Source organism: Amblyomma americanum, chromosome 7 (genome assembly GCF_052857255.1).
Source record: "Amblyomma americanum isolate KBUSLIRL-KWMA chromosome 7, ASM5285725v1, whole genome shotgun sequence".
NCBI classification, from domain to species: Eukaryota; Metazoa; Arthropoda; class Arachnida; order Ixodida; family Ixodidae; genus Amblyomma; species Amblyomma americanum.
Genome location: NC_135503.1, coordinates 103,958,480 through 103,965,551, shown reverse-complemented (window position 1 = coordinate 103,965,551; position 7,072 = coordinate 103,958,480).

Sequence of the window (7,072 nt, the reverse complement as noted above, 5' to 3'; positions counted from 1 at the left end):
AGACAACAAACGCATCCCAGGATGCAACAGTGTGCGTCGACGCTGCCACATACGCCATGACCAGGAGACAAAACAGCAACGCAGTATCAACTGTAATCAACTCAAAATACACGAGATCACCAGCGCCTCATGGCAAGTCTGCACAGTAGCCGAGGCTGAAGAGGCGGCTGTCGCTCCAGCGGCAGCGGATGTGACATATGGTGGAGGTTCGGGGTAGCCTACCATGCTGCAGATAACCCCTTCAAGTCGTGACGGCAGTCCTCTGCGCTTCGCACCTGAGGACCAGCCAGCAGCTCAGCGAGCCAGCCGACGTCTCCAGGGAGAGGAGCCTGAGTTCGGGACCCTACCGAACCGCACCAGACAGCGAAAAGACGCTGCTACGAGCACCGCAACCTCGCCGAAGATGTCGATACCGATCATACTGCAGCAGCCGCGGGTGCCGCTAACTTTCATTGGATCCCTAGGCGAAGACCCCGAAGATTGGTTGGACCGATTTGAGCACGTGGCATCATCCAACAAGTGGGATGATGCGTCAAAAATTGAACATATATTTTTCTCATTGGATGGCTCCGCACGCACGTGATACGAAAACCCCGAGTCGTCCCTAACGAAGTAGACGCTACTTAAGAGGGAACTATTGAAGGTATTCACCAGTGTCGTGAGGAAAGAAAGAGCCGAACGACTCCTCCAGTCCGGGATCCAGCTTCCGAATGAGCCCGTCCGCGGTTACGTGGAAGAAATGAACCGCCTCTTTCGCCGCGCCGAGTCCGGGATGACCGAGGAAAAGAAAGTTTAGTTTTTAATGCGCGGCGTAAATGAACAACTCTTTGGCAGCCTCGTCCGCCAGCCGACAAAAACAGTCGACAAATTCATGCAAGAAGCCTGCGCGATCAAAACGACCCTCGACCTCCGGCGCGGCAGCACAGCCGCCCTTGTTCTTTCTGTGCAATGTGTCCGGACACGACGACCACCAGCAGCGACAACATGCGGGAAGTGATCCGCGAAATTGTCCGCAAGGAGCTACGCCGATTACTGCCATCCTCCCCACAGCCGTAAGCAGCGACTCTCATGGACGTGGTACGGGAAGAAATGCAACTCCCTGACGGCGACAGAACCCCAGGCCATGATCTACGCCGCTACAGTACGCACTCCTCAGCCCCAACGACAACCCTTACGTCCTCTCAGACATGAACCGCTTGTTCCCGAACGCCGCCTCCCAGCCCCTACGCGCCCAGCTTATGACTGACGCTCAATCCCCAGGAAATTTGACGCCTGGAGGACTTCTGACAACCGACAGTTGTGCTTTAATTGCGGTGAAGTCGGGCATATTATTCGTCACTGTCCGTACCGACGTATTGTTCATCAAGAATTTGCCGTTGACGCCCCACGACCACGCTTCGGCCAACAACCGCAGGAAATCGACGAGTACCTTCGTCGAGAGTAGTACACGCCGAACCGCCTTTCGCGCTCAATATCGCCGTCAGCCTTGCGCCTGGCGTCGCCACGCCGCAGCTATGCAGCCGCGGTACGAGGAAGGTCTCCCAGCCCAAGTAGAGGAAACTAAAGAAAGCAACCTCTGGTGGTGAGGTTGCTTCCGTGCGAAACATTGAAGTTCCTCCAAAGACCATGCCGCTCGAAGACGCCGCCCCGACACGCCGACGCCGCATACAATGAAACCTCGACCACGACGCAAAGCGCCTTCAAAACGACGCCACTACCAAGAAAAGCTTATATGACACATTCTATCCACTACTCCCATAACCGACACCCAGGAAAATGTGGCACGCAAGAGCCAGGACGTCCGACGTAGAAGTAGTTATAGACAGCCGGAAAGCTACCGCTGTAGTCAACACAGGAGCCGATTACTCGGTGATGAATAGAACATTCGCTGCGCAGCTGAGGAAACTCACGACCGCTTGCGACGGCCCACAAATTCGCACCGCAGGGGGCCACGTCATTGCAGCATCCGGACGATGCACAGCGCGAGTGACTGTCAAAGGAGACTCCTATCCTGCGACCTTTGTTGTGCTACCGCAATGCTCCCGCGAAGTGATCTAGGGTATGGATTTCCTTAATGAGAATCAGGCGATCATCGACCTGCGAACAAAGCTGATCACGCTTTCGACGGACGAAGCCATCGGTTCAATGAAAACACGGGAAGCTATTTCGGCCCTTAAAAGGTACTTCGTTGGCTAGGTGAACTGGATTATGAAGTCATCCTTGACGCAATGACTGCATTCCGGCGACGCCGCGTCGACCAGAATTTGTCCATGTCGTCCGTATGAAGCCCTATTATGCGCGCTAAAGGACGCTGCATTTCGACACTGTTTTCGCGCCATCCGTTTTATTTCTTGCTAGCCGCCTTATTTGTGTCAATGCATCGGGTCAATTCTTCTTTGAGAGGGGATGAATGGATGGAAACAACTTTTATTACAAAAAAAGGAAAGACAAAATCTTGCAGGGTGGTCTCCTACTGGTCCAGGAGTCCACGGACTTGTGCCTCACATAAGGCCGATAAGGCCGGCGGGCTGAGCAGCCCGTAAAGCAGCCTCCCAGGAAGAATTTGTGGGATTGGGGACATTCCCAGAGGTAGTGGAAAACTGTGGATCTGGGCACGCGACAGAATGAGGAGGAAAGGCGGAGTGAAAAAAGGCTCCTTTGAGAGGGGAGTAGTGCCGCGAATCTTTGCATTGTTTGTTCATTCTTCAAATATGCCGCCGCGCCACTTTATCGCTTTGTTTACGATGCAAGACGCGACCAAATTTATCTCGATTGATCGCATCCAGGCAGAGCTGATTTTACGTTTTTCCAGAATTTTCTAGTGACTTTGCGCGCTGTATCTAGAAAGTTCGCTATCAGCTTTAAATTGAGCACGGCCGATAGCGGTGGGCTTTCTGTTCGATGACCGCCGAGCAAGCTTGTTGCTACGCCGCCGCCGATGGATTCAATCTATTGCGGGCGCAAAGCAGCCCAAATAAAGAGCTTTGTTTCGAGATCATTTTCGCAGTCTTTATAATCTCCGTACTGCAGTCACTACTTCGTGACACTATGAAAACGCTCGCCAAAAAGCTGCAAATGAGTCAATTGAGTTTCCTGCAGCCTGGTGGTCAGCCGGGTCACATACTCCCTGCCGTACCATGTAACCATCAAAGCCGAAAGAGAAGAAGCCGAAGTAATCCTTCGGAAGGCATACAAAACAGCCCTTCATCTCCCAAGAAACACATCCAATGACAAGCTGATGCAACTGGGAATCAGCAACCGGTTTGAAGAACTAAAAGAATGCCAGCTGAAGGCACAAGCGCTGAGGCACAGTAACACAACAACAGGAAGGGCACTCCTGACAAAGCTGGGTTGGGAAATTGAAAAACCGCCAAGTAGTAGGGCAATAATACCGGACCTGCTTAGGAAGAAACTACGCATTCAACCTGTCCCCGCAATATGGACCCCAATCTCCATACCAGCAGGAGACAGGCTAGGGCAGAATTCTACGAAGAAACGATGGGGCAGAGAGACAGCTTAGCTCGAGGCTTAACCTTCCGAGCGGGCACCTCAGTCCCCCCGGGAGAGCCTCAGATTACTTGCGCGGAGTGTTCATCAGAGCTGCTAAACCTATATAGAGGGCTAAGATTCCAATACCCCCCACTACACAAAGCGTTGACGAAGGAGGAAGCCGCAGGCTGGCGTAGACTGCAGACGGGTTCCTTTCCAAATCTTTACATAATAAGCAGGATGTTCCCCACACAATATTGCGCCGTATGCCCGTGGTGCGGGGCAAGGCCAACACTATATCGCATCACATGGGAATGCGAGAGAAACAAGACATTCCACAAACATACAACACCAAGTGCGGAGCAATGGGAGAGCCGGCTCACCAGCTGCGAGCTAGCGGTCCAAAGGGCCCTCATCGCACACGCAAGCGAGGTGGCCCGACTCAGTGGTGCCCTGAACTAGGGGCCTACCCAAGGCTGAAGAGGACCCAAAGTTATCAAGAATGAAGACTTCGTCCTCAACTCGCTAATATCTTAAAGAACCAATAAAGCTTTCTATTCCATTCCATTCCTGCGCAGATATTTGTTTTGCTGAAATGTAGCGGCGCTTTTAGATTCTATGGTTGGCATCGGCAAGCTAAGGTCGAGCTTTCAGCCTCTACTCCGCACTGGCTTGCGTCCTTTGCACCTACAGTCCTGGTATTTCCGTGTAGCGCAGGGGCGCTCTTACGTGAGGAAAGTATTTAGAATCTACTCCATGGTTTGGTGATGTCGGCAGTAATTTACACGATGCTCCTGTATTTAAGCGAGGTAGAATACAGAAGGTAGCCTGATGCTGAGCCTCCGAACCATCGCTGATTTGGAAGTGATTATAATACTGGCGACAAAAGTTTGCGGGATTCCGGACCCGTGATAAGTTTGAATTGACGCGCATTCTGGGCACGCATAACATCGACTCATGGCTGCATTGAGGGAGCAGCTTCTTGTCAATAAGGAGAGTGAGGAATGAACAGAAAGGCAGGGAGGTTTACTAGACGACGCCCAGTATGCTACTCTACTCATGGGAAAGGAAACGGAGGTAGATATATAAAGGGGAGAGAGGAAAGGGAAACCACTCTTTTAAGTGGCCGTAGGCCATTACTGCCAATAAGGAAAAAACCCCTGGAGATTGGATGGTAGAAATAACACGGCGTTCTTTTAGAATTTTTCTGGACAAGCAGCAGGTATGGAGAATTTAGCGTTTCACATAAAATATATAGCTTTTGCATTTCTCTCAATTTGAAGTTGCTTCACCGTTTCCCATAATATCGCGTTTCCACCCTTCCGTAATTACGAGGTCTTTTGGTAAGCCGTATACTTGAATATATTGTCACGGGTGGTACAGCTCGGTTGGATACGTCAAAGTAGGTGACTGCAGCGGACGTCAGTAGCAGTCCCAAAAGCGGAGCATTCGCAGCCAGACACTTCGGCTTCTTTTTCTAAGGCCAGCTCGCGCGCGCATTCCGCGCTCTCGTGGTTCTAGTAGAACGACGACGATGAATGGGCGGTGTCATTACTCCCCGGCAAAAAGAGGCATCGTCTCGATGCTGGGAGTGAGTGGAGAGGTCGGAAGGACTGAACGGGGTTAGTGGGCGAGGCTACCGATCGTGATAAGGCTTCAGGCGGACCACGTGAACCACTTCAGGGCACGGGGACCGTCGGGACTTCTGAAATCCATCGGGAATGACCTCGTAGTTGAGGTCGCCCAATGACCTGACCACGCGGTATGGTCCGAAGAAGCGATGGAGGAGTTTTTCGCTCAGTCCTCGTCGCCGAATGGGGAACCACACCCACACACGGTCGCCAGGCGCATAATGGACGTCGTGACGGCGCCGATTGTAGCGATCTGCATCGCGAAGTTGTTGGTCCTGAATTCGAACTTTGGCCAGTTGGCGAGCAGCTTCGGCGCGTTCCAGGAACGTGTAAGTATCAGTGTGAAGGCTAGATTCGTCCAGATGTGGTAACATTGCGTCGAGCATCGTCGTCACTACACGGCCGTAGACGAGTTGGAATGGGGACATCTGCGTTGTTTCTTGCATGGCCGTATTGTAGGCGAAGGTGACATAAGGAAGCACTTCGTCCCACGTTTTGTGTTCAATATCGACGTACATGGAAATCATGTCAGAAAGGGTTCGGTTCAGTCTTTCAGTCAACCCGTTCGTTTGAGGGTGGTACGACGTTGTTCGGCGGTGGTCGGTATGACTGTAAACCAAGATCTCCTGCAGCAGCTCAGCCATGAACGCAGGGCCTCTGTCAGTGATCAGCACTTCAGGTGCCCCATGGCGGAGTACGATCTGATGCACGAAGAACTTAGCGACTTCTAAAGCGGTGCCGCTGGGTAGAGCTGACGTTTCTGCATAGCGGGTAAGGTATTCCGTCGCGACAATTATCCATTTGTTGCCAGAGTTCGAACGTGGGAACGGACCCAGCATGTCCATTCCTATTCGTTGGAAGGGCCTTGTGGGTGGTCTAATGGGCATCAAGAACCCAGCTTGTTTGGTTGACGGTACCTTGCGACGCTGACAGGCTCGGCACGTTCTGACGTAGTGAGTGACATCAGCACGGAGACGAGGCCAGTAGTAAGTCTCTTGGATTCGGGCTAGCGTACGGGCTATGCCCAAATGTCCAGAAGTGGGTTCGTCATGGGAGGCTTGGAGGATTTCATTGCGCAGGCTAGGCGGTACGACGATTAGGTATTGCGTATTGTTTGGAGCGAAATTTTTCTTGACCAGAAGACCATTGCGGATGCATAAAGATGGCAACACGCGCCTGAAAGCGCGTGGGGCGGTCGTGTTGCTGCCGTTGAGAAATTCCATTACGTCTCGAAGTTCGAGGTCGGCGCATTGTTGGTCAGCGAGGCAGGAGGCGCTGAGAGCAGTCAGTAAGATGTCGTCATCATTACAGGCGTCGGTAGAAGGATCTACAGGGGCGCGAGACAGACAATCGGCGTCAGAGTGCTTGCGCCCGGATTTGTACACGACAGTCATGTCGCATTCCTGGAGCCGCAGACTCCATCGGACGAGGCGAGCGGACGGGTCTTTAAGGCTTGCGAGCCAGTATAAGGCATGATGATCGGTCACCACCTTAAAATTTTTGCCGTAAAGGTACGGTCGGAATTTCGAAGTGGCCCATACAATGGCAAGGCATTCTTTCTCGGTAGCGGAATAGTTTCATTCGGCTGGTGACAAACATCGACTTGCGTAAGCGATGACCCGTTCTTGACCTGCTTGGATCTGGACCAGGACAGCACCTAAACCGATGTTGCTGGCATCAGTATGGAGCTCCGTGTCGGCGTTTACGTCGAAGTGAGCCAGAACGGGAGGCGCCTGCAGGAGGCTTTGAAGGCTGCGGAATGCATTTTCTTGCGCTGCTTCCCATGTGAAAGGTGTGTCCGACCTTGTTAGGCGCGTCAGCGGCTCGGCAATGCGAGCAAAATCTTTCACGAAGCGACGGTAATACGCGCGCAATCCAATAAAATGGCGGACAGCTTTCAGGTCTTGCGGCGACGGAAAATGGGCAATAGCTGTTGTTTTTTCAGGATCAGG